Here is a 17733-nt window from a genome sequence, read left to right as displayed (position 1 = left end):
TTTAAGAAAATGTTCACCCTTAAGCTAATTGAAAATTAAGTCATAAGTTACTGTGAAGTTACTCAAATCAGATTTGTGAATTCTGACATTAATTAAGTCCTTTTATATGTAGCACTGCTCTTGGGACTAAAGGCAAGGTATCTTATTAGTTCATCATGTATTTAACAAATATATTTTTATTATTTAATATGTCAGACCCTGTGCTAGGCACATGGACATAGTATTTCCAGTGGACCAGAAAAACAAATTCTGTTCTAATGGGACTGAAAGGAAACAGCAAATAAATGCATTAACAAAACAACAGGGTAATTTTAGAAAGTGATGAGTGTGCTGAGGAATATATAACAGAGTGAAGTGATTGAGGGGGACAGGGAAGGAGTCAGGGCTTTTTTATGTGGGGGTGAATTGTGGAGTGTAACTACCTGGGATGATCTTGGGATAAGAGAGCTCTAGGCAGACCCAGGAACAGCACAAACCCTCAGTTGAGAGCAAAGCTGCACTCTTGGAGGATCAGCAGAGTGGTCATTGAGCAGAAGACTGTGGTAGGATGCAGACTGAGAAATTGTCAGATTAAGGACTGTAGACCTTATTCCAAATACAATGAGAAGATAGTGCAAGATTTCAATTAGGGGAGAGAAATGATATGAGTTATATTTTTAAATGGCCACCTTGGCTCCTACAGATTTAATAGATTATAAGGGGAGATCTGAAAGCAATAGAAGCAGAAATGCTAATTGGAAGAAAACTGCACCACTCCTAGAGGGATGGTGGTGCCTTGAACCTGGCTTGCAGGTGGAGGGAAGTGTACCTGATGCATTTTGGAAATAAACTTGACAGAACTTGAGAAAGAGTAAAGAGCGAAGAGAAATCAAGTACAGCACCCCAAATTTGCAAACTGAGAGAATACTGGTTCCATTAGGTGAGCTGTAAATGGCTGTTGGAAGAACAGGTTTGGGTTTAGAAATCGCTAGTTCTGTTGTAGACATGATAAATTGCATCTATATGGAGATTATGAGTTGGAAGTTGGAAAAATAAGTCTGAATTTTAGTGCACAGGACTAATATTACAGTTTAAATCAGGATTAAGATATTTTCTGAATATATTTTCATAAATCTTTCTTTTTTAAAGTTTAACATTATTTTCCTAGTTTGGTATCAGAATATTATGGTCTTTGACATAAAATGACTTAAGTCAAAGTCTTCAACAACAAAGAAGTCATTAGAATTTATCCATATGTCATAAATTCATTGTTAATGTGTTGTTAGAGCAAGGCAGACAGGAATACATTCACTGATGAAACACAAGACATTTCTTAAGGAAAATAAATAGTTGAAAGGAAGTAAAAAATATATTAGGGCAAGAAATTCTTTTGATCCTATTTAGATGGATCTTTTTTAAGCTGACACAAGGATTATTAAATAGCACCTCAAGTTTATAAGAGAGATAAAGCGTAGGTCCTACACATTGTCCAGAAAGCTTTTAAATTTGGGTGTTATCGATTCATTGGTACTACCTTGGCCAAACCTGCATTAAGAGAGATGTTTTATTCCAACTGCCTTCAGTTTCTTAGAATCTTGTCATTTTTCAAAACTTTGAAGAACTCAGTTTATAAGGTATGAATTTAGATTCCAAAGCCTGAGAAGAAATAAAATTATATTTACCACAGATTCAATTTCACTGAAATCCGCCCCCTTAAAAAAAACAAATAAAAAATTAAAAAAAAATTATAGCTTCCTTGAATATATATTATTTCCAGTTTAGAAAGCATAATCCTTAAGGGCGGTGACCCAATTCCATCAAAGACTAGCCAGTGTTACGATCAAATGAGTGAGGATGCTCGGATGTTATCTTGATTTTCATTTTTAGGTCATAGAAAATTCCAATCCTCTGGAAATAGTAAGTTTTACCCTTATGACTTGCTTAGGGTACATTTGGCTTTCTTCCCACTCTATGGAAATGTGCTTTTCTAGGCTTCTAAAAGAAGCCAGGTGCAGAAGAGCTAACCAAGGTTTGCCACCCTCATCTTGAGCCTATAGGAAGCGTCATAGATTCGGGTGATTGGAAGTCAATGCTAATCGGAATTCTTTTTGAAGTAGCAGAAATTCGACCTGGAGCAGCCTTGCAGATATAGCTGGATTTAAGTTTAACAGACCCCCCCTGAACTAAATATTGTCTGGAGAGATGGATTCGTGATCAGGCTTACATTTCAAAGGAAGATTCCTATTCCTTGAATTTGTATCATATTTCTGAGTCTGTAGACCTAGAGAACTAATCATTCCTGGTTGACGGGACACAGAAAGCAGTAAGATTTGCTTTGCAGCAACATTCAGTTGATGTTTTCTGAATCAGTGATGCTCAAATCACAATGCCTGTTCAAAAGATTACATGTGCATATTTGAAAGTATAGTTGACCTGGATTTCTACAATCACAAATAGTAGAAATCCTCAACATCTTTACTGGAAACACATAGAGTCATGCACACATGTGTGCATGTGCAGACACTTCAGGAATTGAGGCGTGCCCAGTGGACATCATGCAGTTCCAAATTCGATAGCCCCCAAAGAAGCCGAATTCATTTTGAAGTCCAAAAACTGCCTTCACAACTTTTTTAAAACGGGATTTTGAAAGTTAAAGATCCATCAAGCAGTCGCTCATATTACAGACCCTAATGCCTTTAACGTTTCACTTCTGGAATAGTTTTCTGGCATACAGCATCACTTCCTGCTTCTAGCACAATGTATCATTTCTAAACATGCAAATTCCTTGGCTTCCAACAAGGGAGTCCTAGAGAAAGTGAATCCTGATTAAATTTAAAGGCATACTAGTGTTGTGTAATTACTATGAATTATAAAAAAAATGTAGCTGTTTATGTTCCATTTTTATGAGTAAGAGAGTAAAAATGCATAATCATTCTTAGGATTGTTCAAGTACTGTTGAGGGGATGGGTTTATGTTTCAGAATTACACTAAAAGCCATAAATGGCAAGAGAAGTCACCAGAATGACTTCAGATACAACTTAATTGTGAACATGCTTGTAGATAAAAACAATTTCTACCAATACCAAGACACAGTATTTTTTAGGACCACACATTTATGTTTCCAGCTGTTTACTTCCTAAAGTCCACTACAAAGGAGTTTCTTAATTTTATAGACAGTGCTCATTTTTAGAAAATTAAGTCCAATGCTAGCCTATGAAATTTTAGAATGTTTGTGTAAAGCATCCTATAAATAGCTACTGTGCTTCCTAAGGGTGGTTCCTCAAAGATTAAGGAGGTGATAGGTGTTTCATAGATTCTTTTATAATAGAAGTGTTTCCACTATTCTCAGACCTTAGCTTCCTGATATCTGTCTCATTATGAGCTTGAACGCTCCCGATCTCGTCTGATCTTGGAAGCTAAGCAGGGTCGGGCCTGGTTAGTACTTGGATGGGAGATAAGTTCAAAAAAGTATCATTTTTAATTGGTATTGCATTGATTTCTTAAAATCAATCTGGGGAGATGTAATGTTTTTAATATATTGAATCTCCCTATTCATAAATTATATATAATATAATGTAATATAATATACAGCACTAATCATATATAATAAAATATATATTTATGTAGGCTTCCTTTCATATATTTTAAAGTAATTTTATAGTATTTACATAAAGGTCTTGATAACTTTGGGAGACTCATTCCTGATGCTTTATATTATGTACTAATATTGTTATTGGTATGTATTTTTAATAACATTTTCTAATTGTGGGTGGTATAAAAAGTGTAATTAAATTTTCATATTGATCTTTTATTTAGCAACAAAGCTAAAACTTTCTTTATAATTAAATAATTTATCTTATGGATTATTTTTAATGTAAGTAATCATATCAGCTATGAATAGTGACAGTATTTTCCTTCCTTTCCAAATTGTTCACCTTGTCTGTACTTTATAGGTCTTATTTCAATTGCTAGGATGTCTAGTATAGTACTGAATGAAAATGACGTTAGCTGTCATCCTAGTCTTGTTCCTGATTTTACAATAATATGTTATTTTATACAATTAATATTTTAAAAGAATATAATTATACCAAAGTATTGATAACTGCAGTTTCTTTCATGTTTGATTTCTATATTAGATCAAGAAATGTTCTTTGGTGTAGCCAGCATTAATCTGATTCAAATGGTAAAACAGTCACATTAATTGTGTTTTTGTGAATATTTTTAAATGTACTATTGTTAGGGCTAAAACAAATACTAATATATGCATTAAAACTACATTTCCACATATATTTATTTAGTTCAATATTTAATTTAAATCAAACATATGAAGAGTCTGTGGTATATATGTTGATATCAAACTTTTCCCCTATGTAGAAGCTACACATTTAATTAACGCTTGAAAAATCATTGTTATTCCCTTCCTCAGTATGCATTTTCTTCCCATGCATATGCATGTGTGTTGTGGATAATAGGAGAGAGAAGAAAAGTAATGAGAGAGTGGATTCTGAAGAACATTCACAGAGGCTGGAGTTTGTGGTTTACACTGTTGTTTCCCTTTGAAGGAGAGAATGGCAATAGAGATACAATGTAAACTGGATTCCCTTAACCTCACTTTTTTTTTTTTTTTAAGATTTTATTTATTTATTTATTTATTTGAGAGAGAGAGTGAGTGTACGACAAGGGGATGGGGGAAGGACAGAGGAAGAAGCAGGCTCCCCGCCAGAGCAGGGAGCCCGATTCGGGACTTGATCCCAGGACCCTGAGATCATGACCCAAGCTAAAGGCAGATGCTGAATGACTGAGCCACCCAGGCGCCCCAACCTCACTTCTTCTGACCTTTATCCCCGCATCCTGCTTGCTTTAAAAGTGATTTTTTTTTTTGATCAAGGAATGGAAATTGAATTGGGAAGAAAATGTTTCCATATAAGTAACCACTGTTGGCAGGAGCTCAAAGTGAAACCAGTAAAAGAGCTTTAAAAGGCCACATTCTATCCTGTGCCAAATTTTACTTGGATTGTAGAACATTTTGCAGTCTGAAGGCAGAATGATCATAGAATTGACAATAGCATTTATCCTGCTTTCTCTCTGCTTTATGTAAAGAAAGTTATCTTGTATGTTTAGACATGGGCGTGTGTGTGCACGTGCATGTGTGTGTGCATGTATGTGCACTGTTACTTGTCTCTTTAGCACGCCAGTTCCTGATTCATCAGTTTCCAATCATGCCCAGAAAGGAAAATGATACTGAAATAATACTATTATGAAAATACTTCCTGGCCACATGGCCTACTCATTTTAATGTGAGTTAAAATGATGTTGAAAATGGCTGACTGTGCAAAGTACACAGAACAGCCAAGGATAGGCCAAAAAAAAAAAAAAAAAAAGAAAAAACACACAATTTTGAAATTCAGCTTGTATTAAGTTGTTGGACAAAGAATTACATATGTTCAAACAATTTTTACAGTAAGTGGCTGGTGTTTATATATGGATGCCCCCTTCAAATTCTATCCCATCCATTTAAGAGAAGACAAGATAGGAAAAACAAAAAAGTTGTTCTAATATTCCAAAAAGTATACTCCTTGAGATGTTTGTGTTACATCTACTCTGGAGAAGGACAATGAGCAAAATTTTTTGTTGATCCATTCTATTCCAATAGATTGGGACTAAAAAATACCACAACATTCTTTTGAAATTCAGGTTTATTTTTAGGCTGAGTCTATTGCTTTGTAACTAAGGGTTAAATAAAGCAAATCAAATATCTTCTCCCATTCAGTGGATTGCCTTTTTGTTTTGTGGATGCTTTTCACTGTGCAAAAGTGTTTTATTTTGATGTAGTCCCAATAGTTCATTTTTGTTTCCCTTGCCTCAGGAGACATATCTAGCAAAATGTTGCTATGGTCAATGTCAGAAAAATTACTGCCGTATTTTCTAGGATTTTTATGGATTCAGGTCTTACAGTTAGGTCTTTAATCCACTTTGAGTTTATTTTTGTGTATGTTGTAAGAAAGGTCCAGTTTCATTCTTTTACATGTGGCTACCCACTTTTCCCAATACCATCTATATTAAAGAAACTTTTATTTTATTTTATTTATTTAATTGACAGAGAGATAGAGAGAGAGAGCACAAGTAGGCAGAGTGGCAGGAGAAGGAGAGGGAGAAGCAGGCTCTCCGTTGAGCAGGGAGCCGGACGTGGAACTCGATCCCAGGACCCCAGGATCATGACCTGAGCCGAAGGCAGCCGCTTAACTGATTGAGCCACCCAGGCGCCCCTTAAAGAAACTGTCTTTTCCCCATTGTATATTCTTGCCTTCTTTGTCATAGATTAATTGACCATATAAGCGTGGGTTTATTTCTGGGCTCTTTATTCTGTCCCATGATCAGTGAGTCTGTTTTTGTGCCAGTGCCATACTGTTTTGATTGCTACAGCTTTGTAGTATACATTGAAATTTGGGGTTGTGGTCGCTCCAGCTTTGCTTTTCTTTTTCAAGATTGCTTTGGCTATTCATTGTCTTTGGGACACATCTGATCAGAGGTTAATATCCAAAATATACAAAGAACTTATACAACCCAACAGCAAAAAAAAAAAAAAAAAAAATCTTATTAAAACTATGCAGAGGACCAGAATAGACATTTTCCCAAAGACATATGGATGGCCAAGAGACACATGAAAAGATGCTCAACATCACTCATCATCTGGAAAATTCAAATCAAAACCACAATAAGCTATCACCTTATACCTGTCAGAATGGGCTAAAATAAAAAAGACAGGAAACAACAAGTGTTAGCAAGGATATGGTGAAAAAGGAACCCTCATATACTGTTGATGGGCATGTAAATTGGTACAGCCACTGTGGAAAACAGTATGGAATTTCGTCATGAAAGTAAAAATAGGAATACCACATGATGCCATAATTCCACTGGGTATTTATCCAAAGAAAATGAAAACACTGATCAGAAAGGGTAGATGCATCCTTATATTAACTGCAGCATTATTTACAATAACCAAGATATGGAAGCAACTAAGGTGTCCATTGCTAAACAGGTGGATGAGGAAGATGTGGTACACACCGACACACAGACACACAGACATACACACACTGAAGAATATTATACAGCTGTAAAAGTAATTAGATCATGTCACTTAACGATAACATGAATGGACTTAGAGGGTAGGTTATTATGCTAAGTGAAAGAAGTGAGACTGAGAAAAACAAATACCATATGAATTCACTCATATTTGGAATCTAAAAGAACAAATGAATAAACAAACGAAAAGCAGAATCAGACCTATACATAGAGAACAAACTGATTGTTGCCAGTGGGCAGGGAGGTGGGGGTATGAGCAAAATGGGTGAAGGGAAGTGGGAGATACAGTCTTCCAGTTATGGAATGGATAAGTCATGGGAATAAAAGGCACAGAATAAGGAATATAGTCAATGGTATTATAATCACATTGTATGGTGACAGATGATAGCTACGTTTGTGGTGAGCCTAGCATAATGTATAAACTTGTCAAATCACTACGTTGTACACATGAAACTAGTGTAAAATTGTGTGTCAACTATACTCAAATAAAAAATTAAAAAATAAAGTAAATCAACAGAATTAAATGATTTTTTTTTAGAATTTAATGATTTTAATAATAAATTTTATGTTCTCTGTGTCTGGGACATCCTCTCTTTCTTCTGTGGGTTTTAAAATCCTACGTATTCTCATGAACCAACTTCTGTCCCATTGCCTATAAGAATACCACAATCTCCTAATGATCTTACTTTCTTTAAAATACAATGGCTTAAGTATGTATCTTTTAATATTAATTTCTTTGTGAATATTATTTCCACTTGTGAATATTAATTTCTTTGAGCCTCAGATTCCTCTTTTTTTAAAAAAACTTAATAGACATTTTTAGAGCAATTTTAGGTTTACAGAAGTTGAAAATATAGGGAATTTTCATATACTCCTTCCTCCCTCCCACACATTTCCCTCTATTATTAATATCTTAGAGTGATATATTTGTCACAATTGGTGAGCCAATATCATTCATTATTATTAACTAAAAGTTCATAGTTTACTCTGTGTTTTACAGTTCTATGTTATAGGCATTATGTATTTGATATACACATTATGTTTTGTATCTACTGTTGTAGTATTATATAGAATACTACACTGCCCTAAAAATATTTTCTGCTCCACTGGTTCCTTTCTCCTCCTTCTCCCTGGTAACCACCATTGTATTCTCTGTTTCTATGAGTTTGGCTTTTTTATATTCCACATATAAGTAGGATCATGCAGTATTTGTCTTTCTGTGTCTGGCATATTTCACTTAGCATATTGTACTCCAGCTCCATCCGTGTGTTTGCAAATGGAAGCATTTCCTTTTTTTTTTAAGGTTGAATAATATTCTATTTGTGTGTGTGTGTGTGTGTTTTCCTTTATTAATTCATCCATTGATGATCACTTTGAACACTTAGGTTGTTTCAATGTCTTGGCTACTGTGAATAATGCTGCAATGAATATGTGATGCATACATCTCTTTGAGATAGTGAGTTTATTTCCTTTGAATATATACTCAAAGTAGGATTTCTGGATAATATGGTAGTTATATCTTTAACTTTTTGGAGGAAATTTCATGCTGTTTTTCCTAACAGATGTATCAAATCCCACTGACAGTGTATAAGGGTTCCCGTTTCTTATCTTCAACACTTGCTATCTTTTGATATTTTTATAACAGTCATCCTAAGAGGTGTGAGGTGATATTTCACTATGGTTATAATTACATTTCCCTGATGATTAATGATAATGAGCATCTTTTCATATACTTCTTGACTGTTTATATGCATTCTTTGGAAAAAAAATGTCTGCTCAGGTCCTTTGCTTATTTTTTCAATTGGCTTATTTGTTCTTTTGCTATTAAGTTTTATGAGTTCCTTTTATATTTTGAATAGTAAGCCCTTATTTATGATTTGCAAATATTTTTCCCATTCCTTTGGTTGCCTTTTTATTTTGTTGATTATTACTTTTGCTGTGCAGAAACTTTTTAGTTTGATGTAGTTCCACTTGTTTATTTTTGCTTTTGTTGCCTGTGCTTTAATTGTCATTCTAAAATACCATTGTCAAGAGCAATGTCAAAAAAATTAAAATAAATTTAAAAAAAAGAAGAAAAAAGAGCAATGTCAAGGAGCTTTTCCCTCAATATTTTCTTTTACAGTTTCAGATCTCAGGTTTATGTCTTTAATCAATTTTGAGTTGATTTTTGTATATGATGTAAGATAATGGTTTAATTTCATTCTTTTGCATGTGGATATCCAGTTTTCCCAACACCATTTATTGAAAAGATTATCCTTTCCCTATTATATATTTCTGGCATCTCTGTTCAAGATTAATTGGCCATATATGCATGGTTTTATTTCTGGGCTCTCTACTCCATTCCATTGGTCTATATGATTATTTTTATGCTAATATTGTACTGTTTTGATTATTCTAGATTTGTAATACAATTTGAAATCAGGATGTATGATATATCAAGCTGCATGCTTCTTGCTCAAGATTTCTTTAGCTAATCAGATTATTTCGTGGTTCTGTATGAATTTTAGGATTGTTCTTTCTATATCTGTATAAAATTTGAAGAAGCAGCAACACTTCAAACTCATTTTATGAGGCCAGCATTACCGTTATACCAAAGCTAGATAAAGACAATACAAGAAAAGAAAATTACAGGCCCAATATTCCTGATGAACATAGATTCAAAAATCCTCAACAAAATACTAGCAAACCAAATTCAGCTGCACAAAGTGATCATACATCATGATCAAATGACATTTACCATGGGATATAAGAATGGTTCAACATAGCAAATCAGTCAATGTGAAACACCGCATTAACAGAATAAAGGGTAAAAATCATCTGAGCATCTCAACAGAGGCAGAAAAAGCATCTGACAAAATTCAACATCCTTTTATGACAAAAATCTCAACAAATTGAATACAAAAGGAATATTCCTCAACATGTTAAAGACAGTATGTGACAAGCCCTCAGCTAACATTGAACTTAATAGTAAAAAGTTAAAAGTCTCTTTCTGTATGATCAGAAACAAGACAGAGATGCCCACTTTTATTCAACAGAGTATTGGAAGTCCTAGCCAGAGCAATTAGGCAAGAAAAAGAAATAAAATCTATGCAAATTGGAAAGGAAAAAGTAAAGTTGTCTCTGCAGATGACATAATCTGATAAATAGAAAACCCTAAAGACTACACACACACATACAATAAAAACTAATAAATAAATTTAATAAAGTTGCAGGGTACAAAGTCAAACATACAAAAATTGGTTGTGTATATATACTACAAGGAACTAGCAGAAAAAGAAACCAAGAAAATAATCCAAATTTATAATAGCATCAAAAATAATAAAATACTTAGAAATCAATTTAATCATGGAGGTGAAAGATCTGTATCCTGAAAACTATAAAACATTGATGAAAGAAATTTCAGATACCAATAAATAGAAACATATTTTATGTCCATAGATTGAAAAAATAAATGTAAAAATTTCCATGCTAGCCAAAGTAATCTACAAACTCAATATAGCCCCTATCAAAATTCCAATGATGTTTTGCACGAAGTATGTTTATCTTTAAAACAAAACAAAAAAACAAACTATTTTCCGAGGTGGCTGTACCATTTTTGCATTCTCAACAGTAATGAAAGAGACCTCCTGTTGCTCTACTTCCTTGTCATCATTTGATGTTTCACTGTTTTGGATTTTAGTCATTTTAATAGATATGTAGTGATATAACTTTGTTTTAGTTTGTAATTCCCTAATGACATGTGATGTTGAACATCTTTTCTTTACTTTACTTCCCATCTGCATATCTTCTTTGGTGAAGTATCTGTTCCAATCTCTTGCTTATTTTTAAATTGCATTGTTTACTTATTGTTGAGTTTTAAAAGTTCCTTGTCTATCTTGAATATCAGTTTTTTATCATATATGTGTTTTGCAAAAATTTTCTCCCAATCTTGGCTTGTCCTTTTATTCTCTTAACAGTATCTTTTGCAGAGGAGAACTTTTTGATTTTAATGCTGTTTAACTTACCAATTCCTTTTCATGTATCATGTTTTTCGTGTTGTATCTAATAAGTCATTACCAAACCCAAAGTCAGCTACATTTTCTCCAATATTATCTTTTAGGCATTTTATAGATTTGGGCTTACATTTAGATCTATGGTCCATATCGAGTTAGTTTTTATCAGATATACAGTTTGTGTCAAGGTTTTGTTTTTTTGTTTTTGTTTTTGCATGTAGATGTCCAGTTGTTCCAGCACCATTTGTTAAAAAGATAATTTTTTCTCCATTAAGTAGCCTTTTTTTTTTTTTCCTCAAAGATAAGGTGACATTATGTGTATTTGCTTATTTTGGGGTTCTCTATTCTGTTCCACTGGTCTACTTGCCTATACTTTTACCAATTTCACATTGTCTTGATTACTGTAACTTTGTAGTAAGTGTTGAAGTTGGCTGCTGTTAGTCTTCTGATTTATTTTTGTTCACTGTTGTTATCTATTATAGGCCTGTATAATATCAATTTCTCAATAATAATTTGGTGGGATTTAGTTTGAATATATAGATTAAGTTGGGAAGAACTGATACTTTAACAATATTGAGTCTTTTATCAATGAACATAGTGTATCTCTCCACTTATTCAGATTTTCTTTTATTTCTTTCATCATGTTTTTATAGTGTTTCTCCTATAGATCTTGTACATATTTTGTTAGAATTATACCTAAACATTTTTTTGTTTTTGTTGCTCATATAAATGGCATTCTGTTTTCAAGTTTTTAATCCCAATTGTTCATTGCTAATATATAGGAAGGAAATTGACTTTTATTAACCTTATGTACTACAACTTTGCTATAATTGCTTATTAGTGCCAAGAGGTTTTGTTTTGTTTTGTTCCTTGATTCTTTGTGAGAGTTCCTAATATTTTTATTGCCATTTACACTTTGATGAGTAAAATCAGGACTGGGAGGAATTTGATAGAATGAATAGATATTTGTTATTTTGTCAAGCAATATTTACAGAGCATCTACTATGTGCCAGATACTATATTTGATTTTGAGGATACAGACATGAACAGGATAAATAAGCATGTACATTTCAGATTCATATACAAGAAATTTAAAAATTAGACTGCAAAGAAGTTTCTGAATTAGGTGTAAGGACCTATGGATGCAAATCGCATCTTAGCCCATTCAGGCTACTATAATAAAATACCAGAGACTGGTTATCTTATTTCTTATGGTTCTGGAGGCTGGAGTCCAAGATCAAAGAGATAGCAGATTCTATGTCTAGTGAAGGCTTGAATTCTGGTTCACTGGTAGTGGTTTCTTGCTGTGTCCTCACATGGTGTAAGGGGCAGGGACATCTGTGGGGTCTTTTCTATAAGAACATTAATCCTATTCATGAGGTGAGGGCTCCACCTTCATGACCTAAATACCTCCCAAAGGCTCCACCTCCTAATACTATTATCTTTAGGGGTTAGGATTTCAACATATGAATTTGGGGCGGGGGACACAAACATTCAGACTGTAGCAAAGAGGAGGGTGAGTAAGCCACAGAGGCATGTTGGTGTAGTGATACCTGAACTGAGACATGAAAGAGTAACTATAGTTAGCCCAGCTCGTGTGGGGGAAGTATGTTGAGAATAGATTAAAGACTTTTCAAATAGTAGAAAGAATAAGACAAAACACAGTTATGAAAGAGAATGTAAGCTTCAGTAACTGGGCTTACTTCAGTAGCTCTGGAATTCAGAATTTGAAATGGAAAATAGAGAAGCAGCAAGCAAACTTATGTGAATATAGATGTTAGAAATAGAAATAGGTAATCATGTTATATATAAGACAATAGGGAAAGTTGGGAACAGTGGGGAAATAGATAAAATATTTTGCCTGGTCTAAATGAATTATCACTTTCTTATATTACTGTATTATATAAAAAAACAAAACAAACCCACAATGTGCTCCATTAGCCACCAGCTTATGCTTATTGAATATAATTACAAAGGCCTCTCAAGTCATGTTAGAAGTTGGAACTAGAGACATAAGGAAGAAGGTTTCTTATTTCCCCTCTCTTCTTTTCTTCAAGTATAAGCTTTTTGCCTATTATGGATATTATAGCAACAGCTGTATTCTGTAATTTCCCCAATTGTATAGGTGGCCCTGATTTCCATTCATTTCTTGTGAATTTAGTTATTTTGTACATTTGCAACACTGACAATAAGTTAACCTCAGATCCATTTAATTATGTCTCAGTCTCACCTGCACTCACTGATGACATTAACTTAAAACCATCACTTCTGACTTTTGTTTCAAGCCTTTTGAGAGAAATAACTGAATCAAAAGGGAAATTGTTTTACTAGAGTCAAGTAAGTAATGTAAAAGATTCTGATTCTCACACATTCTCAGACACTTATCAGAATATGCAGTGACATGTGAGAATAGATATAAAATACTTAGTCCTACACTAATGCAAGGCAAATGTGCAATATATGTTTGAAAACATTATCATTATTAGTTTTAAGTAGACCTATTCTTCCTTGAAAATTAGAATTCTTAATCATTCCATTTGTAGGGCTTTAAAGTTAGAGACAGTGCATTGGAACACAGATCAACTTCCAACCGTCTTTACAAAAACATCACCAGACCTGCCTTTTGATCTGCTGGAAAGGGTTTTCTGATATACTGAGTAACACCTTCTGCATCGTGATGACCCACAGAACATCGTCAATATATTCATTTTCTTTTTCTTCTTTTTAATACAGAGGCTATTTTCTAAAATTGATTTTAAATTTTAGATTGACCAGTAAATGTAATTTTCGTTAGTATCTTACTTTAGCATAGAGACTAGTCCTACAATCTCCCCAACTTAAAGTTTTTTACATTTGTATAGGTACTGAACATGACACGTTGTTGCTCTTTTTGCTCGTAATTTTAGCTTGAAATCTCATGGAACTCATAATTTCAATTGGTAGCTTCTAAGAGATATTTGTATTTTCAATTAGTTTTAACTGACGATAGACTATAACAAATTAATGACATCACCAGAACTATCTACAAATATCAAAGAATATTATTTCTTTTTTTAAAAGATATTATTTCAGTATAAGGGGAATCACAGTTATGCTGCCTTGCATAAATGTAAGATAACAGTCAATGTGTGTGTGTGTGTGTGGGGAGGTGTGGGTGTGAGGATATCCTTATAACTCTAATGCCATGTGTCTGTGAATAAAATCACTGTACCCAGATATTCATGTCAAAGACAGTGCTTTCTTTCTGTAGCTGAGATTTGGTTTGTTTTCCTATTTTACTTACCTATATTAGGATTTTTTTTTTTTTGGAGGAAGGAATTGGTATAAAAATTTACACATATTCTGTTATGTGATTGTATCTTGTTCTAAATGTGCAGTTCTTACACTCTCTCTAACCCTTATGTTTGAAATGCATTGTTGAAAACAGCATTTATTTCTCTTCTTGCCTAATAGGCTTGGGGATTAAAAGCATGCAATTCCAAGTAAAGGATAAGGAGAGAAATGAAGTATTTTGGAGCTGAAGGCTATCATTAACTGAGACACTGCTGAGATTGCAGCAGTTCAACACCATCATGTCAACCAAAAAAAAAAAAAAAAAGTCCAGGTATTGTGAAAGGAATCAGTCTTTAGAGGGAAGATGAGCAATGTCAGAAAAAATCCTGAAAAATGATATAACTATTCTGGTTGATAGTACAAATCATGAATAAATCATGTACTGCAAGGGAAGCATGAAAATAGGCTGGTATCTAGGACATTGGATGCTGAATTCATAGGAAAGATAATATACATGTATTGTCCCTTGCATTGCCCACAGTAGTAAAAGGAACTGATGTATTGAAATTGTTGACTTCTGCTGTACTCTAATAGGAATATCTTGTTTTCTGAAGGCTAGGTTAGTTTATTTGTTCATGTTTTAGAAATTTATTCAGCATAGCTTTAATCAGTGTCTTCCTTTTTATCCCAAAATGATTGTCTAACAACCTCAGGACATCTTCAGATGTCCACAGATCTCTGTGTGACTTACTCAAACCAAGACTTGCTCTCAGTTAATTATTGAATTTTTTAATACCGACATTCTCTACTTTCTAAATTATTGCATAACCAATTCTAAGGGACAGACTTAATTTCATATGATCCTGAAAGTATCAATTTAAACTTCGTAAGTTTGGAGAAAGAGTGTAGAAAATTCTTCTTAGGATTGTGATTTGCGTTAATCTAAGGCTGGGTACTTTTCCTATCCAGTAAAGAGTAAGGCATAGGCAAGAGTCAAATAGGAAAGTGAGATGAAGATGCTGGCCTACTTTCTATATGCTACAATCAGTGAACACAGTTAGAATTCCTTAATTTTATTTGGAATTAGGTTAATTCCTATTATTGCATATATTTTGATACTTGTATATATACAAATCTATGTAAACAAGTCCAAATTACGAAATTCTCACACCATCTGTATAAGCATATCTCTGTTGATGTTACTTTTTTGTCTCTACTCTTTTAACTTGAAGCTCTTCTATGCTTTCCCTTGACCCTCTTTTTAAAGCACCTTTATAAAGCCACTAATTGTCAATAGACTGTATGTTCATGTCAAATAAAATGAAGGCAAGGGCTGTAATCATTCCTATGTAATGTAATAGAGATGTGAAGATGTAGGGCTTTGTTTTTTGTTTTGTTTTGTTTTGTTTGAGGATGTAGGTTTTTGACATAATAGATGAAAATTGAATAAATGTGAAGCCTTGGTTTGAAGCCATACCTTCTTTCATTATTTCATATTCTGACTTGGGAAACTCCCAAAATTAAGCTTCTATGTCTTATTCTTAAACACTCTATTCAGTGTTCTTAATTCAAAGACAAAGAAAATGAAGCCCATGTGTCTGCTGGATTTGTAGATTCTTTAGATACTAACTTGGGGTTAGGTCAGTGATCATTTTGTAGGAGAGCACGACAACATCAATTTACAATTTGGGGTTGGACCTTCAGTTAATAAATGATCTAAACCAGGGGCGCCTGGGTGGCTCAGTTGGTTAGGCGACTGCCTTCGGCTCAGGTCATGATCCTGGAGTCCCGGGATCAAGTCCCGCATCGGGCTCCCTGCTCGGCAGGGGCTCTGCTTCTCCCTCTGCCCTCTTCCCTCTCGTGCTGTCTCTCATTCGCTCTCTCTCAAATAAATAAATAAAATCTTAAAAAAAAAAAAAAAAAAAAAATAAATGATCTAAACCAGAAAATCATTAGTAATGTAATGTTATTCTGGAGAAAAACTTCCCTGTGTACACTTGGTGTTACTTTTGAGTTTAAAAAGCAGAATTAGAATTCATCTTTTTTATATCATATATATTAGATTTTAATTCCAGTAGAGTTAACATACAGTGTTATATTAGATTCAGGTGTACAATATAGTGATTCAACAATTCTATACATGACTCAGTGCTCATCAAGAAAAGTGTACTCTTCATCCCCTTCACCTATTTCACTCATCCCCACCCCATCTCCCCTCTGGTAACCATCAGTTTGTTCTCTATAGTTAAGAGTCTATTTTTGGTTTGTCTCTTTTTTTTCCTTTGTTCATTTGTTTTGTTTCTTAAATTCCACGTATGAATGAAATCACATGGTATTTGTCTTTCTCTGACTTATTTCACTTAGTATTATCCTCTCTAGATCCATCCATGTTATTGAAAATGGCAAGATTTAATTTTTTATGGCTGAGTAATATTCCTGTGTGTGTGTGTGTGTGTGTGTGTATTAAATCTTCTTTATTCATTCATCTATCAATGGACACTGGCTGTTTCCATAATTTGGCTATTGTAAATAATGCTGCAATAAACATAGGGGTGCATATATCCTTTATAATTAGTGTTTTCATATTCTTTGGGTAAATACCCAGCAGTGCAATTACTGATCATATGGCAATTCTATTTATAATTTTTTGAAAAACTGTTTTCCACAGTGTACCAGTTTGTATTTCCACTAGCAGTGCACAAGGGTTCCTTTTTCTCTACATTTTCACCAACACTGTGTTTTTGATTTTAGCCATTCTAAAAGGTGTAAGTTGATATCTCATTGTAGTTTTGATTTACATTGCCCTGATGATGGGCAATGTTGGATATCTTTTCATGTCTTTTGGCCACCTGTATGTCTTCTTTGGAGAAATGTCTGTTCATGTCTTCTGCCCATTTTTAATTGGATTATTTTTTTTTTTTTGGCGTTGACTTATATATTTTCTTTATATATTTTGGATACTAAGCCTTTATCAGATATGTCATTTGCAAATATCTTCTCCCATTCAGTAGGTTGTCATTTAGTTTTGTTAATTGTTTCCTTTGCTGGCAGAAGCTTTTTTATTTTGTTGTAGTCCCAAGAGTTTGTTTTTGCTTTCATTTTATCTTTATATGGCCTTCCTTCATGAAGGGATAATAATATAGAATAGAATGAAGTGTCAAACACAGTTTCCATTGTCTATGTATAGAGAACATTTTTAGCAAGCTAGCACTAAACTTAATCATGGCAGACTGGAAGTTTGCCCCCTAACACATCAGGAACAAGACAAGGATGTCCATTATCTCCACTTTTATTTAACGTACTGGAGGTTTTGCCAAGACAATTACACAGGTTAAAAGAGATAAGATTATAGAACAGAATATCAATATAAAATCAGTAATATTTTTATACATTTAAATCAAACAAT

The sequence above is a fragment of the Mirounga angustirostris genome, unplaced genomic scaffold (genome assembly GCF_029215605.1).
Source record: "Mirounga angustirostris isolate CCGP_5_RB_7025 unplaced genomic scaffold, mMirAng1.0.hap1 SCAF_14, whole genome shotgun sequence".
Taxonomy (NCBI): Eukaryota; Metazoa; Chordata; class Mammalia; order Carnivora; family Phocidae; genus Mirounga; species Mirounga angustirostris.
Note: the sequence above shows the minus strand (reverse complement) of the source record.